The sequence below is a fragment of the Urocampus carinirostris genome, chromosome 15 (assembly GCF_059441175.1).
Source record: "Urocampus carinirostris isolate Australia breed hairy pipefish chromosome 15, RoL_Ucar_1.0, whole genome shotgun sequence".
NCBI lineage: Eukaryota > Metazoa > Chordata > Actinopteri > Syngnathiformes > Syngnathidae > Urocampus > Urocampus carinirostris.
In genome coordinates, this window is record NC_142363.1 from 11,757,626 (window position 1) to 11,778,571 (window position 20,946).

Genomic DNA, 20,946 nt, shown 5'->3' on the forward strand with positions numbered 1-20,946 from the left:
TGGACAAGTGAATGCAAATGTGTATTGGAACCTTCTTTACCAGCACAGGGATCCTTATTTGTGTTCATCGCCCAATCAGCCTGCAGTCTTCATGTAGGACAATGCTCCATGTCACACAGCAAAACGGGGAAAAAATGTCCTTGACAACATTGAATTAATGACATGGCCTGCCTCACGAGCTGATCTTAACCCAGTAGAGAACCTTTAAAAAATCCTTGCTGACAATGTGTTGGTAAAGAAACCCACTACAATCACCGAACTGTGGAGGAGGCTGGAAGAAGAATGGAACAAAATCAGACCAGAGCAGTGGGAGAGACTTGTGCTATCATGTGGCTGCAGATGTGCCGAAGACAGTCACAACAGATTTCTGTACTCTTCTTACTAATTGCTAACAGTTGTAACCTTCAGAATTTGTTTCCCAAGCCAAAGTCACTTTGGCAAAATAAAGTTTTTTGGTTGTTGAAATGCCTTATCCATTTGGTGAAAAAGTGTTGTAGCATAGTATAGGCACAAAAATGTCCAGAAAAACTGTTGACCAGTGAGAATGGTATTTTTTTTTTCAAAATTAGTCAATTTTTATAAGTTGTTCTCCAATTTGGATTTCCAGTTTATGTGCCTATCAGTGTGTTCACAAGAGAAATGTGCATGCACAGAAGATGTTTAACATACGGCCCGCAGGTAAGACCCAAAAGAATTACTCCTTCTCGCCATTAATCCCTGGGTATTTAAAAAAATTAGAGTCTCTAGGTTATTTCTATCAAAAGTATGAGACCTAAAATAATTCAAACATAATGTTCCCTCTGGCCACTAGAGGGCACTAAAGTATAAACTCATCTTTTGTAGATCTCGTCTAATCTTATTGCCCATGAACTGCTAAAAAGTATTTTGTATTTTTTATTCATTTTAAACCAGTATGACAAGGCAAAAATTATATTATATTGAGTGGTGAGTTGGTCCAGGTGTAAAACCAAATTCACTCAACTGTTAAAATAAAGCACTAAATGCGTTAAAAGCCAGATGTGAAAATCATTTGTTCTACCCATTGTTTGTGAAAAAATCTGTTATGTTTAGAAAAGATCCCTTTGACATCAGTAATTATTAGATGTAGGGTAGAGTACTAAAGTAGGCTGAATGATAAAGCATAATACTGAAAAACTAGGGTAAGCTGAAAAGTTGAAGTTGACATTCTCTTACTGATCCTGCCCCGGAGTATGACATCCCTGTGCGAGCATGTATGCGTGTTTGAACACAAGAGCATGTGCAGTTCATATGCGCTTTACAAATCACTTGTAGATCTTCATGGGAATAAAGATGGTTTAATCCACGCTTCGACAAATCAATTGTAGATCATTGTGGAATACACATGGTCTAATCCTTCCTTTGTCATCAAACTGTGCCTTATCACGTGACCATGTCAAGCCTCAAGCAAATTTGATGGGTTCTGCAAATACCTTTCTCATTTTGCTTTGTTTTTGTTGGTGCCACATTCCTTTGTGTCAGGAAATCGCCCCGGTACAGTTCCATTGTATCTTTCGCATCGACATGCCGTCTTCTTTTACTGTGCATTACTTCTCACATACAGAGACACATCGCTATTTTGCTACTGTTAACGCCTGTTCACTGCTTCGCAGCTTTTGAATTGAATTGTCTTTACTGTCATTATTCTCAATGTTTGTTGCACAGTGTTCTGAAGCAGACAGCCCACAAGAAATGTTATCACAGGGGCAGGTTGTGTGTGTTGGCTGGCCTGACTGTGTGCGTAACTGTGATACTCTGGTGTATGCTGTCAGTCGAACAGCGGGGCTGCGCACAAGTCAATGTGTCCACCACAACAAACCGTGAAGCACGGTGACAGCTTGTATTTTTGTGGCACGTTATATTGAAAATAAATGAATTAATTTAATTGCACTCTGAGTAAAATCTGAAGGGTGCAAAGAAATGGTGATTACCGGTGGGTGCTCTATGAAAAGTTTTAAGGTCGGGAAAAGACTGAGGCGGTGTCAAGGGAATAGAGGTAAGATTAGGCCTAAAAAAAAAAAAATCAGCTCAACTCGACCGAGTCCAGTTATATAAATCAGAACTCGCCCAAACCTGACGGAATTACTTGATTTGATAAACGAGCCCCAAATAAACCTGATGCTTTATTTACTGGCAAAGTAAACGCAAACAGTTTGGCACTGAAGTGCGCATCTCAGCGACGTGCAACGAAGTAATTGAATTCTGTACTGTTGACTTTGAATTTGTTGATTATAAAACAGGTTAATTTGATGTTTTCTGTGTTTTTCAGTGTTAACATTTAAGTGTGTATTTTGCTTTACTTTCCCTTTTTAAGTAATTCATAATAATAATACATTATCAATGGTAATATCAGTGTCTGAAACTCATGACAAAAAGTTAGCGGACACCAGGGCAGACAACTCTGAAAAGTTGCCTGCCCCATTTTTCACAACTTGAAACACAATAAGACGACTGATCGCAAAAAAACAAAAAAAACAACAAAAAAAACATTTTTTGCAAAGTATTAAGGGTTGATAATCAAAATATAGAACAGAACAACACTTTAAAGTTAAGTTATAAATCTACTTATAACATTCATTGCGTGGATATGACATCGCTGTTTTCCTCCTGCTATCAGTATGTACCCGTCTTCACTCATCTTCATTCATGCAATGTTTGCGTTGCGTCGTCTGCTACAAGCCACGTGAACTACTTTTTCCAATGATGCTCTTAATGTACGTTTACGTTTTGTAGCGTCATAAATGTTAGCTTCTTGTGAATATTTCTTCTGGGGCTGAGGTTTTGGGTTGATTCCTAACCACTTATCGATTTTTCTTGTGTTCTCTGTGCATGTACTTTGGAAAATGATATGCAAATGCACGACCTTGAAATCAGAATAAAGCAAACGTTTGATTTAAAAAGTTGTCGGCCACCTGGGCAGAGACGTTGTGTAAGTTGTACGCCCGACGTAAAAGATGCACGCCCCGAACGTCCGGGCAGACGTTATTTCAGACACCAGTAAGCCAAGCCGTTTCTCTGAAAAGAGTCTGAATTCCCATCTCTACAAGTTAGATTTAATTAATATATTGTTTACTGCTGCTACTTTATTATATCGTTTCCTGTTTCATTTGTGTTGCAATTCAAGTGTAGGATGACTCTGTTGCTGGTGAAGTGCAATAAACATTGCAAGATTCTATAACACAACATTCTCATAAATTGTCGAACTCTTTGACATACAACTTTCTTTTGAAAGTAACGAAATAATTACTTTCCCTTACTGTAGAGTAACTGAGTTACTAACTCTCCGAACACTGGTTTAGCAATGACAAAAAAGACAATTCTAATTCTAAAAACGTCTTGATCAGTTCAAAACAAAGTGAAAATCCCAAACCCACCCGGGGTTTTCTTCATCCAGTAAAGTCGTCGCATAGCGTTTAAATACATCTCACACACTAAAGTGGCAATTACTCTTGCAGTAGGCAATATCCAACAGCATTAATGTTGCAGTCAAAACAAATAAAAATCTATTGGTTGAGTCAACATGCCCCATCCGTTCTTTTTCCTGACATTTCCTCAGAATACAACATTCTCTGAAATTTTTGCACCAGTGCATCTTGACTCATCACAAGTTACAGCCGGAACACGGGGTCCAAGGTGTGTGCGTTTTGTGTGTGTGTTCCGTTGCTATGACAATCATGCCAAGTCCCGAGTACACAGAGTTTTTGTATGCAAATCACATTCACACCCGAAAACAATACATTTGGCGCTTTTATCTTCGTGTTGGTGGTAGGGATGGATTGAGAAGATTGAACAATCAAAAATGAATCGATTTTCATTATAAGAATTAAGTAAACCCATTATTTCATTTTTTTTACAATACATTTACAAGAAAATGTCATTTTGAAGACCTCTTTTATTTGTATTATTTCCTCATATAGATTATATTTCTCAGACCACGAGGCTTAATGGATTATAAGGCGCACCGCCCAAAACAGCATTTTGTGAGATATTTGTCTTATTCAAGGCGGGATGGGACTTTAGGTGGCATGTAATCAAAACGACTGTATTTCTTTGCATCAAGGGAACATCAGAATTAAAAAAAACAATAACTTTATTTCATAGAACACAGTTTGCAAGTTCTCCCCGGCTTCCTCCCACATTCCAAAAACGTGCATGTCAAGTTAATCAGCCGGTCCGAATTGTCCCTAGCGAGTGGATTGTCTGTATCTGTGTGGCCTGTTGAGATGCGCTCCAGCACCCCCGCGACCCTACTGCAGATAGATAGATAGATATTTATTCATCCCCGAAGGGAAATTCACATTTCCAGCAGCATCCCTGAGCTGAGAACAATACAATAATAAAGCAAAAAGAATACAATATACAAATACCCAGTGTGACGTGCAAATGCCCACTGTAGCGTGTTATATAGAATAACTAAATAGTGCTACACAGAATACATATTGCAATAAGACTCGGTAATATGCAATGTAGGTGGTGTGGTTTACTGTGGGCTTTTACTCTGCCGGGTAGAGTTAAAGAGCCTCATGGCATGAGGAAGAAAAGATCGCTTCAGTCTGTCCGTGGAACAAGACAGTGACAGCAGTCTGTCGCTGAAACTGCTCTTCTGTCTGGAGATAATGCTGTGTAGTGGATGCGATGGATTGTCCATGATAAGTGGTGCAGGTGATAATGTATGTATTATATTTTCAGGTCAATGAGGCGCACTGGATTATAAGGAGTACCTTTCAAATTTTGGGCAAATTATGGGGTTTTAGGTGCGGCATCTTGTCTGGAAAATAAAGTACTCACAATTGTTCTAAGGTATTACACTGTTAGATAAAAAACATTTAAGACTTATTTACTTTATACATGCTACATGCTGAATTCAACTTTAAATAACTAAAAGTAGTATTAATCATTTCTCCAGTTTCTCCTATTAAATAATATATAGAGTTCATATCATGTCCATGATATGAAAGAAATAAGTGTATTATCCATAAAAATATTTATATCAAACTCATCCAGTGCGGTTACAGACAAGGCTGACTCTACCATCTGAGGTAATCAATATCCAATTAAATTAGAGTGAATTGAAATGAGAAAAAAATAATCTACATCAAACCGAGAAACAATTCTTGTTAAATGATAAATTGATTCAGGGGTTTACCCAGGCCTAGGCACTGCATTTGGAGAACATGTAGGCATTTCCTGCCTTGTTCTTTTTTATCAGAGCATTATTTTTTACGAGCATCCCCAGCATTTTTTTTTCTTCCTTCTTGAAAAGGGTCAAAATACGTTGAGGCTACTGGGGTAAAGCAGGGGTCCCCAACCGTGGGTTGTACCGGGCTGTGGGTCGTTTAGTACCAGGCCACACGGATAAAGAAATAATTCCTATTTTTTGTCTACTGTGCTATTATTGTTTACTGACACTGCTGCGTTTTGACTGAACAATTTGAGTCTGTGTGTTATGGTTAAAATCAGTGTGTTATGCAAGGGCAGGCGAATTTGCGTGTCGGGTGCTGTAACCTCCATGTTGGAAACAGAGCTGGATCAATCCAAATTTCTGTGTTTATGACCAAAGCATGGAGAACTGTCAATAACAGACTTTTGGCAACAGAGTTCGAGTATGCATGGGTCACTATATGTCAAATGCATTGGACAGAGACCAGATAACACCAATACACTTTTCGCCTGGTTGGTTTATTTAGTGAGTTTGTATTTTGTACTTGGCATGCGGATCGACGTGACATTTTGTTTTATACATTACAATAGTGACCATAGATTGTTGCTATTCGCACAGTTCAGAGGTCCCGGATTCAATTCCAACCTCTCTGTGTGAAGTTTGCATGTTTTCCCCATGCCCCCGGGCACTCCGGTTTCCTCCTACATTTTAAAAAACATGGCTGTAGCCATTGTGAAGATCAGCAGTTTGGAAAATAAATGAATGAATGTAATTTTGGTGTGACATTACGAGGACATTCATTTGTTCTATTATGTTTACACAAACAATATATACTCATTATCCTTATATTATCATTATTTTTTGCATTAACGATATAATTGTTATAATCATTTTACAAAAAGTACAAACATGTTATATAATGTCTGACATTAAGTTGGTCCGTGGTACAGAAAAGGTTGCAGACCAATGTCTTGGAACACTTTTTTGGGTGGTGAAGGGGTAGAGGGAAAAAAACCCTGACATAATCCAGGGAATAGGGGCTGAGGGGGGATTCAACTCATAAAAAAATGACCCACTCAGGGTTGAACTCGTGATGGACGTTTTCTGATTGATTCGGATCAAAGTTATGTCAATAATCTGGTCTGGGATAACAGGAACAACCAGTCCTGTTAGGAACCCCTGGGGTGAAATATTGAAATGATCTCAACTCAGTTATAACTAAAATGATTTGGGCAGCAATTATGGTGCGACTCAGAACATCCCGACTGGTCAGCTTAAATTCGTCAACAACGCCTGTGCAAGAGCCTGGACGAAGGGCCGAGGTGTTGCCTCTCTATCCCTTCCATGTCAACCTTAAGCTGACGTGACGGCGAAGAAGTCGTGACAGACTCAGCAGAGTGGCTTTAGGAGCTCTAGCTTTTACCAGCTAGCGCGCACCCGCCGCTCTTTCGCTCGCCGTCCCCAACGGCTTTTTTTCCTCCCGAGGATCATCTTACTCCAGAACCCAATCGCACGAAACGCCGGAAGACAATTCTATGATCTCGCGTGCGATTATTTGACGCTCCTTTGTAAACTCCGTTTGACACGAATGTTATAGCTTAATGGGGGGCTTGCAGACAATCAGGAATGCGAGTGTGTATGTGCAACAATGGAGTGCACAGAGGAGCTTAGCACTGACCAGTCCATAGGGCACACAAATCACAAACATCAATGGTATTAGTCTTCATCATCATAATATATTTCATTCCCTTTAAGAGGTTTTGGGAGCTTTTCAGAGATCCATTAGAGACAACATCTATAACTTAGTGGTTCCTGGATTTGGAAAGGGCTTGCGACAAGAGTTGTGTCCACAGCCTCTATCAGTCACGCCAACGAGTTCATGGGAGTCGCATTAAAAAGTATTTCCTGCTCGCCTTGAGTTTGTCATCTTGGATTGGTGACTAATTCACGTTCAGACATCATTGGCGTTGCTGGATCGGGTGAGAAAAAGCAAAGAAGTTTAAAAACGTTGGGATTTTCAAGCAGGGGATTTCTGCTTTTCTGTGCTGCCTTCCAAAAATAAAATCTGTTAATTCAGTCACTATGGACGAAATTAATCCATATTTAAGAAAAATAAAACAGAGTCAACAAATTTTAATGTGAAAAAAAGGATCCTGTATTTTTTTTTTCCAAATCCAAAATAACTCGTAAATAATTTTTCTCATTCATAAACTAAGTAAAATATATGGTAAAGCACCCATTTCAGCATTCTTCCATCTCAATAAATTTTGTATAATGTATCTTAGAAATAACAGCTTTTTATAATCAGCATGAAGTTTGAGCACTATATTTATTCGTAAATGCATTTTCTTTTTACCTCATAAAGAACTCAAACTTTGGGCGCGCGTTATAAACGAGGTTTTTCAGTACTATATTACAATAATGGCGTAAATGATTGATTAAGAAACCTAAGCACTAAACCACAGATTTACGATACCACTATACATAAACATGTGCCCAAAGGGCGTAGGCTGAAGCCGATGCTTTAAAAGGCCTACCTCTATTCTATTTTAGATTCAGATTCAGATATACTTTATTGTCATTCTTGTACATGTGTATACAGAACGAGATGTCGATACATCTGACCCGCACAGTTTTTTTGACAGTACAGATATAAATAAATGTTGTACTGAGTTAGAGTATTGAAGTACTGATAATATGCTAAATAATTTATAGATATGTATAGTATTATACAGTAGTGCAAAGAGTGCAAGAGGAGCAGCTAACCAGATGTGCAAAATGGGCAGTCAGGTAAACAAGTCATTATACAATATTCAAATTAAAGACATAACACAGCACCATTCCCTGCAAGGAAAATTTGAAAAACAAACAAATGACATTTCAAACTTGCAGTTTCAACACAATAATGGTAAGGACAAGTACTAATAATGGTCAGAACAAAATACCAACAATGTTAAAGACAAAATACCAATAATGTGAAGAACAAAATACCAACAATGGTAAGAGCATATACATTACAGAGCCAACCAAGCCCCTTGCAGTCAGGGGTCAGCAATAAATGATTGGTGAAAAATTAATGCCATTAATTGCGAACAATTAATGGAATGGTTGCTTAAACTCATAAATCCATTTATTGCAAAATTTAAATAATTATCAATTATTGCGACCCATTAATTGCGAAAATATTCAGGTTTTTTGTTAGTCGATTGCGTCAACAAACGTGCAAATTTTCACGCCGCGCGAGCATTTCGTATGCGGTCAAGGTCACATACACGCACAATCGGGACAGTGCATGCATACGCGTAAGCTACCGTGTTTCCCCCATTATAAGACCCACCCTGAATATAAGGCCCAGCTTTTTATGAGAAATGAAATTCAACCTTCCTGCAAATAAGAGGCTCATATTACCTATGAAAACCGTAGATATCAACGTTATTTAACAACGGCAATGCTTTTCTAAGAAATTTTTAGCGAAAATTTATTACTTTTGCACATATTTTTATTTCATAACCTCAATTTTTGACGATGATTTTGAAGTAAGGCCGGCCTTATATTCGGGGAAACACGGTAGCTGTACGTACGTAGTGTGGTTGCAAAGCAGCTTTTTATTGGTCGGGACAAAATCGGGCTTGTTGATTGGCTCACGTTTTGCCTCAAGCACGTACGTCGTGGATGCACATACGCACACGTTGTACACCACTACTACTACGCTGTATTGATTGTAATCTTCGCACGGTTATGGGACCGAAGGAAAAAATGGTTAGATTAGATTAGAGGGACCAGTTTGTTCGACCATATTGACACGGCTAGTATACCATTAAATTACCAATTAATGGCTAGAAATCCAATAAATACCGATTAATTGGCCTTGCCGCGAAAAAATTAACATTAATTTTTTCGCACTTAAATATTTTTTTTTTTTTCAAAAATCAATTACTGATGACCCCTGCTTGCAGTACATACTGTGACCAAACAAGTTTGTAGATTAGTTTACACCTGTGAATAGTTTTGCATCGTTTCAGTTAATAACACACAAAAACCTTTAAGCATTGTTTAAATTCTAGGTATTAATTCCCCATAACCTTTCAAATTATGAGTCCTTTCCTGAATTTCAAACATTTTCTGTGAATTTATGGGAAACATTTTGTTAAAAGCTTTAACAACTCACTCGACTGCTCATTCACACCTTGAGGCAATTTGGACCGGCCAATTTACCAAAGATGCATGTTTTTGGAATGAGAGAGGAAACCTCCGCACAGTAGCTGGAATTAAACCCCGGACCTTCCGCACCGTAACACGTTAACCGCCGCGCCTAACTGCCGCGCCTCCCATGCTTTAATAATATGATTGGTAATATTTGATCAGTCGAAAAGATCGCTGACCACAGTCGCAAAACATTGCAATGGGAATCAAACCTGGGTTGCAGGGGTGAGAGGGTCAAATCCTCCAAACAACTAGACCAGGGGTCTGGAACGTATGACTGATCTCATGAGTACATCTGGCTCGGACATAAAATAGGGCCCAAAGCGGTCTTCTGCATGACTTTACAATTCTAGTGTATGCAAAGCGAGAGCAACTCAGAGGCTTTTAGTTCAGTACAAAACCCACAGAACAAATGGTAAACACCCAAAAATTCCAGCGAAGGACCCGGAGAAATTTGATTGGGTGAGCGGTAGGGGGCAGGCGGATCTTAGCACACATAGCACTTAGATAGATACTTTATTCATCCCTGTAGGGAAATTCACATTTCCAGCAGTATCTTTGTGTTAAAAAATAAAATAAGAGCTATAGAATACAAAAATACCTGATATAACGTGTGGAATAAAGAGCATTTAAATAGTGTTGCGAAAAATAGACACTGTAATAAAAATAAGGTAATATGCAAATGTAGGGTTGGGGTTTAATGTAGGCTTTTACTCCCCTGGGTGGAGTTAAAGAACCTCATGGCATGAGGGAGAAATTATCTCCTCAGTCTGACCGTGGAACAAGTATATAGCACTTTCTCCTCTTTTTCGTCGAGTGCGCTCTGCGAGGAAGGTAAAGACAGCCGTATCCTTCTTGTTTGCAGTATTTTGTGACATTTTACAGAAGAACTCTGCTATCACCTTGTTTTGTAACCATTATTTCTGACAAAAATGACGGTCAAAATGAGCTTCAATGATCTTAAGTAACTGCGAGCGGGAGACAAATTTTAAGTGGTCGATTTGTTTATATGGGACACAGGCTCTATCATCATTACGATTTCATAGATTTTATCAAATCATCAAACGTCACACAGTAAAATAAAATGCGCTGAATCAGCTTTTGTCTGGACAGCGGGTTTGGCAATTTTGACGAATTTTGTCTTCGAATATAAGGTGTGTCTCTCAAAAAACGTAAAAAATCTTGCTTTCATGGCTCTGAGTCAAAAAGTTTCCCAACCCCCACACTAGATCACCAATAATATAGATCACACATGGAAAAGCATTCTATTTTATCACACTATTTTTATTCACGAAACCAGAGAGGGATGTCAGAGAATGGAGAAAACAGAAAGTTGTTTTGAAGATGGAAATACAAATAAGCACGACGAGGAAAAAACTTCTTGGTATACAGTACATGATGATGATTCGGACTTTGAAAAACATTACATTATTACAGTGTAAATCTTATGTTGGTATTGTATTTATAGTAGACATTGTCAATACATAATTGTAATCATGCATCCATATATTCAACAATGTATGTCGCTTATAATGCTTATTTAATTAAAGCTAAGAAAAAGTGAAACCAAATTTTAAACCTAATTTTAATCAAGAATAACGGGTGTGCATAATACATGAGTGAGTGTTATACACAAATAATCATTGCCCAGCCGAATAAACTAAAGTAACAGAGGCTGATTGTTTAGTTTCCTGCAGAATCTCATCTTTTCCATTCCTAGACCGAGGGCACTTAGTCTCACCTGTCTTTCCCACGTAAAAGATTTCAGACGTCAGTGATGCAATATCAGTCCGCCATCTGTTCAGGCGAATCGGCAGAAAATGTGCGCTCAAATAATTGGGTCGTTTATATTCCACACGCTGTGATTTAAGGGAAGAGATCTGGGAAAAGTCAATATGGAGAAGATATGGGCGTCGGCATTCCTGCCGTCAGCTTGTCCGTGCCATTTTGCTATTATGATTTATGGATGGCCTTGCAACATGGTTTCAGCTCGGAGCCTCCCACCTCCATGCAATATGAAGTGCATCCTGACATTAATCCTCAGCCCCTCCACCAATAACGTCAGCGTGCGAGGGAACTCCGCGGTAAATCGCATGTCACCTGGCCTACAACTTTAGGCGCTATTAACATGGTTACATATCAACAAAACAGGAATGCATTCATTTGTGTGGAAGACCGTGCAAGCAAAAAAAAGCAAACCTTTGAAATGAGTTTGTTTGGTTGGAATCGATTCTAAAGCAATTCCGTGTTGCCCTGACTTTTACAATTGAGCTAATTTGGTCACAGGCAATGAAAACAAACATTACCACTGCGGTCTTTCAGCGCAGCTAAAAAAAAATATCTGTTTGGTATGTCTGTATTGGTTGTCAAATAGTTTGAGAGTAATCTACTATTATACGAAAGCACTCGTCACTCACCAGAATGACAGTTACATTTAATAATTGCCGTCAACACTTAATCTTTGTTCTACTATTCAGGGTTCCTACACCTTTTCATGGCCAAATTCAAGCACTTTGTAAGGACTTTCAAAGCTAATTTTCAGATTGTTCCAGTACCATAAAAAGGACAAATCTGGGGTGAATCATGTAATTTGCAATGCCACAAAAATATCTGCGATTTACATATGTGGTTTTTAGACTTTGAGTAAATAGCAAATGTATTTGTTTTTGAGACAAATCTACCCATATCGGTGTAATAAATAGCTTATTTTTTTCAGTTTCAGGAAGTTCTTCCCATTACAATTTATCACTGGGAAACGCTACCATATTCTTTTGCATGTCCCAGAATAATTGATACATTTCAAGCATTTACAAGCACTTTACCTCAAATTAAAGCATTTTCAATCCTTAGAAACAAAACATTAAGTTCAAGCATTTTCGAGGATTCCAGGCACCTGTACAAACCCTGATTATAAAAAAAGAGTCACTGGCAATATTTAGTGATGATTATATACTTTCTTCCTTTATAACTTAATTTATTAGTCATGAGAATATAACTTCAGTTGGTTCTTATTATATCACCCTACTTATTTTGAGTTAATAGGGGATGTCTAAACAAGTATATTCCCGAAAAGGGCAATGACAAAATTTTTGTCTGTTCTAATAAAATACAATTGATTTTCTCATTAAGGGTAGAGTGTCATGAGTAAGTTTCCCCCAAAATGACAAAGCATTCATCAGTAGTACTCTTTTCAACTGTGTGTTCGACTTTATATTTTTTACAAGGTTTGTAAATACACTTTTTGTATAAGAATGATGGTAAAACATGCTAGTCTTCAGACAAGTGAATGCCAACGGCCATTGCCTGTAAGCGGAATGTTTATTTTTTTCTACATTTTGAGTTTTGTTATTATTCAAAAATAGGATTTGTCTTTTAAAAAATATATAATTTTTCTAACTGGTAAAATATAAAATTGAGGGGAATGAATTTGTCGGGATTTAGGCCGAAAAATTGAAATCACTTAAAGCTATGGTTGATGATTTTTTTTTTCACTCCTGGCAGAATCCAAAAGATATGAACCTTTGCTTTATTTAAATATATAGAATTTGCAAAGATTTTTTTAGTTCGTCAATAGGTTTTTCTTTCCCTCATTTAAGTTTCAGATCAGGGGATATTGTGTAATGGTCTGTGCAGCCCTGAGACTTTTTTGGATTAAAGGCAAGACAAATAAATGACTTTAATTGTTAGTTCATTTGTGCCCAAAATATACGGCTCATCTGTTTACAGCCTCTATTTTGAAAACCTGCCTTCTCTATAGCCGGAGCAAACAAACATGCTGAAGACAAAGCCATTCCTCAACACCTCACATGTGATTTTGGCAGATTTGTCTATGAAAATCTAGGCCGATTTCAAAAATACCTTCTTTTTTTTTTATCACCCAAGGGTACATTTAAAACAGTTATTATCATGGCAAAGCAATTGAAAAGGCCAAATATCTACAAGGCAATTGCTATCTGTAACCCACGGGCCCATCTCTGTCTGCAGCTGAAGGCCTTTTCTAACCACTTGACGGAAAAGGTCCCCAATCCACATTAACACACTTGTATTTTTCCATATTTCATGTGCTCGACCTTCACAAAGGTCAGTTTGAACTGCCATTACTTGCTTTTCTCTCCTCTTGGCCATTCCTACCTATATCATGACGACATTTCACCCACTGGTGGGTGAGCTGTAATTTGTCACGTCCGTCAAACTGAAATGGGATGGCAGAAGCCCGGGGGGCACCGGCCACCTTGCTACCTTAACCAGCAACATTACCTTGGAAAAAACCCCAAAGGAAATAGAAAAAACAGGAAGAGTGCGTGGGAGAAGAGATGTTGAAACCAAAAAAGACGACATTAATCATGAATACGCCTTGAAAAGACAACCACCACCAAAGCATAAAAAAGCAGCCTCTCAAAAAGGTAGGCAGGAATGTAAGCGGCCTAATATACAAGTCTGATGTTGCTTGCGGGCTTTGGAGAGGAAGGGCTTTGGCTTCTTGTACAAGCAGACCAAGCGCACTTCCATGGAGTGGCCCAAGGCTGCAACTTTTAAAGTTGCTTCACTCAAAAACTGCCGAAGGTTGTTCAAGGCAGGTAAATACCTCTCATGTTTTTTTCCAAACCTCTTTGAGGATCCGTGGTGGGCAGTAGGCGGAAGATATTTATTTTGTTGCACGCCAACTAATGGAAATAATTAAAATACTAAAAAACAAGAGTTTGATAACTTGACTAATTGGGAATTGCTGTTAGGAATTTTATGAGTTGGATTTGAATTGCGGGGCAGCACGGCAGGACAGTGGTTAACGCGTGTGTGGCACAGTTCTGAGGTCATGGGATGAAACCTTACTGTGTGGAGTTTGCATGTTCTCCCCGTTCTTACGTGGGTTTACTCCGGGCACTCCGGTCTCCTCCTACATTCCAAAAACATGCATGTCAGGTTAATTGGCCGGTCTAAATTGTCCTTAGGTGTGAATGAGCAAGTGAGTTGTCTGTCTCTGTGTGCCCTGTGACTGGCTGGCAACTAGTTCAGGGTGTCCCCTGCCCACTGCCCGAAGATAGCTGGGATGGGCTTCAGCACCCCCGCGACCATACTGAGGATAAGCGGTTCAGATAAAGCTGGGTTTTTTTTCCCATTTAAGCTACTGTAAATTCCGGACTAAAAGACGCTACTTTTTTCCCAAATGTTCAACCCTGCGGCTTATTCAGTGATGCGGCCAATTTATGTTTTTTTTCTAACAGCCGCCAGCGGCGCTCCAATACAAAAGTTAATATTTAGACTGGTGGAATATATGCGAGTGTGTTGCTAGCGTGTTTTTGAATGAAGGAGCGTAGGACGACGTCAATATGACAAAGTCTCTTTCCCATACTGGGGAAGAAGACTTTAATGACGTCAGTTTTAAGGAGGAAGATGAGCATGGTTTATCATGATTTTTACAAATACCAGATTATTTTTTAACAGACCCATTTCCTTGTGTTGCGAGCGTGTTCCTAGTAGCGTTTTGCTACCCTTCACAGACACGGTTTGGGATGAAAGTTATCATATTATTATTAAAGCTTTAAAAACTCACTCGGTGTACCGTATTTCTTAGGAAATATGTGTAACCATGTATAATATGTATTTGCAACTGTATATTTTTGTAATGTATTTATTTTAGAGACTTATTCTGATGTTTTCCACGGGCGAATCAAAAAGAAGGAGCGAATACAACGGGGGCTGATGGGAAGTGGAGTAAAGGTGAGACGTGTTTGTGGACGCAGCGGACAATAGTGCATATATATTTTTCCCACCCTTACCTTTGGAAATATACATTTATTTTCTCCTTGGATTATTTTCAACGGGACCCGGACTCTGCAGGTCCGCGTCTTATTGTAAGTACCGGTATCATCTTACGTTCAATTTGCCGGCTGCAGTTTTTGGACTGTGTACTTCATATTCAGCTTTGGTTTGGCTTTGCATGTATCCTAATGAATGTGACGATCGATTTTTGCAATCCGGAGATGGAATAAGAGCTTGCTCTGTCCACTCCACGCATCGGCCCGGTATTGCAGTACCTCCGGGAACGGTGCATTCGCAATGATCGCAGCAAGGCTTTAAGGCTAGGACCTTAGCTTGGCCTTTTGGCTGAGAGTAAGAGTCCCGGCTCCTTGGCTTTGTAGCGTATTATGAACTGAACGATAACGCAAATGGATAATTAATAAAGAAAATAGAACAATAACCCTTAAAAAATCCCCCCCTCAGTTACAATTGCGGGACTCAAAGTCGGGTTTGGGTTAATTTTGCGATTGTGTTACATGTTTTAATGTGGGCGCATGCGGCTTATATGCAAGTGCGGCTTGTGTAAGTACAAAAGCGGTTATCCTCTTAAAATGTGGTGGCCGCGGCTTATAATCAGGTGCGCTCTATAGTCCGGAATTTACGGTAATTTGTGACAAACTATGAATAGCAAATCTACGAGTTATTAAAGTTATTTGCATTACAACTAATAAAAAATATTGTTACTTCTGTATGAACATTTGCACAGGATGTCTTTTTTAATCAACAAAACTTACCCTAAAATAGTGTGTATTATGTAGCTCCTCCTGGTGGTAAAAACGTAAATAAAATAAAAACAATATAAGCAAAAATACATAACTATCAAATGGTATGTGGCATTTTTACTTATAGGTTAGAACAACTTTTATTTTACATGACATGAGCCTCACCCAGAGGGACTGACATTATTGTCCGCCATCTTGCTGCTGAGGGTACCCAAAAACAGAAAACCTTTCAAAAAATTGGGCAAAAAAAAAGTACAATTTTGTCACTTTGAGTCTCCGTGGTTTGTATTCTCGAAGGGAACCGGGTCTTAATTAGTGGGGAGCCAACTCCCTTCATCCACTTCCAGGAGCAGTTTTGTTCGAACTGTCTACAGCAGCACTGTCGAATGTACAGTAGGGCTCACATTTTTTTTTTGCAACGCAGCCCTCATTTGCCTTTTCTTTCGGTGCATTAGTAGATACCTTAGTTGTAACTCTATGTCGGTCGGTATTTTGAATTATAACATGATTCAAAAATACTTGACGTAAAGAACTTGGAGAGAGAAAAAGTGCGCCGCTGAAAACTACGTCAGGTGCGTGAGGGCACGTCGCAAATGGTATTATGCAGCCAAAAGCGTCGACGCCAAACTACCTTCACGATTCGTGTCAGGTGTGCGCGGGACTTATACGTCGCTTAACCAAATCGCAAAACGGAACCCAAGAAGATATTTACTAGACTACCAGTTGTACAGATGACACACTTCGCATGTAACTATGCAAATCAGTGTTCCTAGCACAGTGAGTAAAAATAGTGTGACAATAAGATAAGGTCTGATGCTTTTTTTGTATGTCATTTCTACCGCAGGTTTTCTAGGGGTAAAGTGTCGGCACTTTCGCTGCCACTACACTGATGTGATTCCTGTTGCATACAATGTTTTGGGAGTTCTGTTAGTGACACTTGGTGACTGATCAAATCAATCATTTTAATATGTACTGGGGCTGCACCATTAACTGAAATATAATCAATACTGCATTGTGATGTACTGCGGTTGTGTAATCGCAGGACGCTATGCTTTTTTTCAAGGATTTCTAATTTCATGTTTGTGTTTTTTTTGCCCCTTTGTTATTTGAGTGATAGTGTTTGGCCGTTCACAACTGTCACAGTTCGGGTTTTAAGGGCGCCGGTCAATCAGAGGCATGTTTTAATGGCACAAGCAAACAAAGGCGAGGCATGGTTGCGAGCAGCACGCAATGCCACTAACCCAGTCGGAGCATTGTGTGAGCAGACATCAACCCTATCAAAGCTCATCAGAAGAGGGAACGTTTTTCTTCAGGTTAACGTATGCCACTTTGAAGTACGGACACCCCCAAAAAAATCAAATTAGCACAGAAAATGCACTTATCTTAAAAACTAAAAAAAAATGCATAGAAATTGCAATACTAGTGTGAAAAACGAGGTTTTCTTCACCCCAAAATCGTGCAGCCCTTGTATGTACCGTAGGTGTATAAAGGTGTTAGGATTGTATAATTATATTTATCCTACAGTTGACATTTAATATGTTATATGTGTTCTCAGCCATTTTGGAAGAGTTCTCAGCCCGTAAACTAAACTCCAGGGCCATGAGTTGTTTTTACAGACTGTGTTTTGTTCTCACATACCAACGGATGTACCCTGACCTATGACCTTTTCATGCCATAACTCAAGATTGTTTTTCACCAAAGAGCCTGGGGAAAAAGGAGTTTCCCAGGACCAAGGTCACCTGTCATCATTGGATGGAAAGCAGACCTTCGAAAGAAGACTAATCAACTCTACGTAGCAAAGGCAAAAACTGAATATTAGAAGGGAGGTTTTTCGAGGAGATCCTCAGAGCCAGAGCCGAGCCGAGCCAGAGCGCAGCAAGCAGGGCAGAGCGAGCGAAAAGATGTCTAACAACAGAATGTCGGCGGCTTTCAATATGATGATTAATAAAGTAACTAATTATAAAGAACCGATTCTCTTTGTCCTATATTGCAGAGCGTTTTATTAAAAATGTTGAGGACATGAACCTAACATTTAATTGGTCCTTCGAAACCGGATTCCAAGATACCAGATGATTCCAGGACGCGAGAGGAAAATCCAGGAAAGACTGTGGCCACAGCATAAAGACCCTTTTTCCGGGACTGGACCTTCCCTCGCGGGCTGGGATCTGACGGTTGACGGAAAGCCAAGGACTTAGAGAATCGTGAGTAAAATTTATTCGTAACATTGTGTGCATGTAGATAACCGGTAAAAGAAATTGACTCGCGAGCGGGGGGGGGTAGATTCTTAAGGTTTAAGAATCCTCCGTCGAAAAGATTAAGAATAAAATCTTAACAGAGACAAAGATTAAAGAATCCTCCGTTGAAAACGAAAATTACGGTGGGCAGATTCTTAACAGAAAAACCCTGACAATTCTAGACTCTATCAGGTAAATAGTTTTCAGACAGTTAAAATTCCGCGGGAGGTGTGGACTCCCCTAACCCAGCGCTTTAAAGTTAGTTAAATTTCACAAGGATGTGCGGAGTCCTCTGTCAACTGAAAATAAGTGGAAAGAAAAAAAAAAAAAAAAAAGAAGAACAAGCGATGTAAGAGCGTGATCACGATAAAAAACAAGACGTCTGTGTGATTGAGAAAGAGCGAATGAAATATAAAGTTGCCCCTGGGCAATTGTATTTTATAAAAAAATAAAAAAAATAAATGAGCTATTTAGATGCGTTAAATCAAAAGAATGCCAGAATAATACCGAAAAAGATAAAATATTCCTGTTTTCAGTTCAAAAAATTGGTAAAAAAGGACTGGGAAGAATAGGAAAAATCTAATTGAGTGAATTGAAATACACTAATTTGAGATAAGGGCATTTTTATACCAAAAAATATTGAAAAAATTGTTTATAAATACTTTTTTTCTCTTTCAATTAAAATGGAAAAAATGGATTGAGTGAAATTCAAATGAGTAAGATAACTCATAAATAAATAGATGCCATTTTCACATTAAATAGGTGAAGCTAAAATAGTAGATTTAATTGGTTTAAAAAAAAAAATAAAAAAAAAAGGGAGAGAGAAACATAAAGGGGAAAGTTAATTAAATATTAAGAGAGATAATTTGGTGAAAATTAAGTGAGACTAACCTTAATACAATAGATTGGAAAAAAAAAACTTACTTTTTCAATATTGAACTGTTTTAAATCTAGAGTAAGTAAATGGGTAGAGTGGAGCACATTATAGAGTGCTTTTGAAGATCTTCATTGACTTGAAATGCGTTGTTTAGATGCAAACCATTTGCGATTTATGGCATTACCTTTGTGGAAATACCGTAATGTATCCTAAAAAGGAGGATAACGAATATACAGGGCCATATAGTGAACCGCGTCGATTAAAGGGAGGAAGAGCAGGCACACAGTAATACGCCTCGCTCCACGCCGCCCCCACAATATGCCAAATCATTCACATGCGCTAACACCCCCCAGGCCATTTACCCACTTCCGAGGAGAAGCCGTGAAGAGGGTAGGGTTTTACCGCCCGATTCTCAATGGCTAAAAGGCCAAGTGGACCCCCTTATTGACAGAGTAAAACATAGATATAGATAACGAGAAACTGATTAATCCTGAGTAGGTCAGATCATGGGTCATAGCACGGCCTTGGCAGTGATTAATTAAAAAGGGAGTTATTTTTCTGGGTTGAATAATGGTTTTAAATCTAGAAGGGGGATTCACACGTGACACCGAGCAAGCTGTGAATAATTAAAAAAAAAAAAAAAAAGAGGTGAATATGAGGACGCAGGAATTAAGTGGACACTAAATTGAGGAGAAGATAAAGTTATAGTGAAACAATATTTACACAGAAATATTTGCATGTAAGATGTTACATACAGTTGAGATTTGTGTAATATGCATTTGGTGAAAAATAGTCAAAACATGTGACAGTAATTTTATAGATAAGCTATAAAAATAAAAGAAAATTATATAAAGGATGAAAATCTATTTGAAGGCAAATGAACATAGACATAACATATTGTTTTGCTTTAGAACAAGAAATGAGAGAATTGCAAAGTATTACAATAATAAATTCGACTACAAAAATACTGTAGTGATACAAAAACTACACTATTTTGTTGCCATAATGAGAAATATTATAGACTAAAAAAAAAAAAATATATATATATATATATATATATATATATATTAGTGAACTATCGTGAAAACACTGCAAAGGAAGGAAACGTTTGATTTTACAGCAAAAGTGTTGCTCTAACGATGTTTTTGAGTTTCAGAATTTTGGTTCTTGTCTCATTTGGACTCAACAATCCGCTGAGGAGAAAATGGAGGAACGGTGAGGAAAAAAAGTAGCATTACTAACGATGATGAAGATATTTGAATGGGATGAACGATGGTAAGTGAAACACCAATTTTTATGATATTAAAGGAATATGTCAACAATAAAGGCGTTACAGGTGAGAACCAGAAAAGTTTTGTGTTCATATTCGGCCGGTATGAACCATAACTATGATAAGTAGATCTCATCTTGTTGGAATCCATCACAGCGATCATCGAGCAGCGATTGGAGGACACCCTGAACTGGTTGCAAGCCAATTGCAGGGCACACAAAGATAGACAATTCACTAGCTCATTCACACATAGGGACAATTTGGACCAGTCAGTCCACTTGAAATGCATGTTTTTTTGAAAGAGGAAAGTAAACCGTAACAATGAGAGCATGCAGGCTGGCTTGGAACACACACACCTGTTCCCAGGTCCTTAGTAATGCCGCACACGTGCTGGCCACTGCGCCACCGTGCTGCACACACATATATAATATATATCTCATCTCATCTCAGCAGCTGCACCGCTTATCCTCAGTAGGGTCGCGGGGGTGCTGTAGCCCATCCCAGCAATCATCAGGCAGTGGGCAGGGGACACCCTGATATATATGATTTTTTTTTTAAACTGAACTATCAATAATGATAATATGATAGGAATTTTGAATTCCGTGTACTAGCTTGCTAAAAGATTTATAGATCTTGGCAGAACCCCTGAAATTTAGTGATAC

At 38.6% G+C, this 20,946-nt stretch overlaps 1 protein-coding gene and 1 pseudogene across 2 annotated transcripts in view; one reads left to right on the forward strand and one right to left on the reverse strand.

The window, feature by feature from the left end:
* tfb1m (transcription factor B1, mitochondrial) overlaps positions 1–20,946 on the reverse strand; it is a 67,066-nt gene that overhangs the window by 8,120 nt on the left and 38,000 nt on the right. The window lies entirely within an intron of this gene.
* On the forward strand, positions 15,343–15,432 carry LOC148351558 (U2 spliceosomal RNA; annotated as a pseudogene).